This window comes from Miscanthus floridulus, chromosome 4, assembly GCF_019320115.1.
Source record: "Miscanthus floridulus cultivar M001 chromosome 4, ASM1932011v1, whole genome shotgun sequence".
Classification (NCBI taxonomy): Eukaryota; Viridiplantae; Streptophyta; class Magnoliopsida; order Poales; family Poaceae; genus Miscanthus; species Miscanthus floridulus.
The window spans coordinates 87,743,744-87,746,461 of NC_089583.1; the positions used below are offsets into that span (position 1 = coordinate 87,743,744).

The 2,718-nt window shown below is 44.8% G+C and overlaps 1 pseudogene; it reads right to left on the reverse strand.

Annotated features, from left to right (window-relative positions):
• Positions 1-219: 219 nt before the first annotated feature.
• Positions 220-1,992, reverse strand: LOC136552001 (nifU-like protein 2, chloroplastic; annotated as a pseudogene).
• Positions 1,993-2,718: the final 726 nt, after the last annotated feature.

The following is a 2,718-nucleotide window of genomic DNA, read 5'->3' on the forward strand; positions in this document are numbered from 1 at the left end:
CAACACACAGGTCTGTGGAGCTCAACGTGGAAGAGTAGAGGTGCTGAAAAAGTGGGAGGGAACAACAGATGAGAAGAGCAAAATGTCACATATTGCTGTCATTATGAACAAAAATGGAAATAACACGAGAGTTGATTGATGAACGGCTGCTAATCCTGTGAGTTTGAATATATTTCTGGCCTTGTGGGCGCACCACTGGACAAAATAACCACAGGTCCGTACTGATGAAAATAGTATTTCAAACGATATATGATGATCACAACAACTTAAAGACATTCATTTGCAACAACGGTGATGACTTGTAATATCTTAATCAAGGCATGTGCATCATTGCCAGAACCTTTTCAAACACAAGATGATGATCCTAAAAGGAAAAACCATTACACTTCCCCAAGATTAGGTCCCCCCTCAACAATACCATGCTTCTTCATAATAAGTAGTATTAGATTAAGCTCCTCCAAATAATGGATATCTGCAATCAATGTGTATACGGTATAAACCAACCCATATAGGCAACTGCAGATCCCTGAAGCTGGAACTGTGATTATGAAAATATAAACAGTCAGGTCTATTATATTTGCTCCTTCAGATTAAGTTTCATAAATTCAGGTTTTCAGATTTGAGGATGGTGAGTGTTCTTGTCATGTGAGCCACAGTGATGATTGAATTAAAGCAGAGTTCATGCGCTCATGATTCGTAGTGGACATTAACAGAGTACGTAGCACAAGACTAATAGTGTAGGAAATGTAGCCTCCAAGAAGAATTTTCCCGAATACTGTAGGTGCTGCTTCTAGTCCAGGTCAAATTCTGAAGACTGAAACCGTGTTCCATTTCCTGAACCTCAACTGGCACATACTGATGAATCACAAGATTGGATCTAAATTGTGATCATTTGATACCTCAGAAAGCTGCGGGGCTATCATCCAATTGTTTTTCGTCCTCTATCTCCACCTCCAAGATTTCCTGAAATAAAAATAGACCTCATTGATCACCACCAGCTACACCTTGATTAACACTCATTCCATTTCCTGCACCGGCCCACCCTACATTATTCGTTGAAGCAAGAGCAAGAGCACTCCATAACACAACAAACCCTCACCGGAATGCGGTTCTTGAGGTAGTTGCCGATCCGCGCGACCACGGTGGCGCGGGTGTGCCAGAACTTGCCCTTGAGCCGGAGCTTCACGAACGGCCCGTCCAACTCCGCGAGATCAACTTGCCCTGCAACCAACAAAGAACCATCCACGAGTAGGAGAAGTCACAAGCCATTTCTTGGTAAAATTAGCACTACAGGTCTTCTTGGTAAGCGCTTGGCCCGGCCTTCACCTGTGATGCCCACCGACATGTCGAACAGCTGCCCCAGCTGACGTGCAGAAGACCAGAGACAGCGTTAGCTCGACTGCTCGAGGCTGCAAGCCTGCAACGGCATTTCGATTGGGGTGGGGAGAGAAGGGGAATCAGTTCAGTTTCCTTGCCTCGGATTTGGCTTCGTCTAGGGCCAGCCGGACGTTGTCCTCGGTGAGGTCGAGCGACGCGGTAATCGCCGCGGCCACGCGGTTCCGCCGGCCCCGTCGTCGGTACCGTACGGCTCGTGCTGCTGCTGCTGCTGCTGTGAGGCGCGGGACACAGGCGTAGGCCGAAGTGGCGAAGAATGGCGGTGGCGTGGAGGTGGATAGCGGAGGGGGCACCGCGAGGGGGCGGGCGCGGACGGACGGCGGCGAAGGCCATGGCCGTTGCGGGTGCGGAGAGCAGTGGCTGCCGGGTGGGCCTCCTTATCCTTTACTAGTCTCAGAGGAAGGCCTGTGACGTTGAGGCGCGGTGCCGTTGATATCGTCTCGCCGTCGGTGAGGTCCCCTAGGACGGACAGCCCCGCGGCAGCGTGCGGGTACGGGAAGGAGGGCCAGCGCGCGCTCGCTGTGGTTGCGATGAGAGAGGATGAGCGAGAAGCGAGCGAGAGAGAAGGAAGATGCAACAGGGATGACCGGATGAGGATAAGGAGTCCAGAAAGCAAGAGATTCAGATTTCTACCGTGCGAATACTGAAATAGGATGTGGGACCCCTGGTTAATTGTCTCGTCTTAATTTTTGCTTTATTCTTATAATCAAGTTTTTTATACCTTTTTCTTCATTTGTAATTACTAGTAAATATGCTCGTGCGTTACAACAGAAAAAAAAAACTATCTAATGTTAAGGTAAAACAAGTCTTGCTAGAATTTTTTTTCATTAATCATAAGGCACAAAGATGTATCCATAATGATATCATAACTTTAACTTTATAGTATCCATGTGTTGGTAGATATCGAGTTTGATGACTCTTTTGAAGGACTCATAAAAATTTGTCAAACCGAATTTTCTTCGGTTATTGCGATTCATCGATATCAGGAACCAAATTTTTTGTTTTCGATTCTTTCGGTTTTGGTTAATTATATTTAGGCCTACAAACTTGTATAGACGTGTTTTGTCTTAGAATCAGACTCTAGACAGTGATTGCATCATCAATTTTATTTCGTTTTGAATCAAACTCTCTACCATGCATGGATGCCGATTTCTCTAACATGGACATATATATATATATATATATATATATATATATATATATATATATATATATATATATATATATATATATATAATACGCAGATTAATCTAATATATGCAATGCCATGGTTTTACACTTCTCTTTGTCCCATAAACTCTAAGGTGTTAACTACTTGTTGAA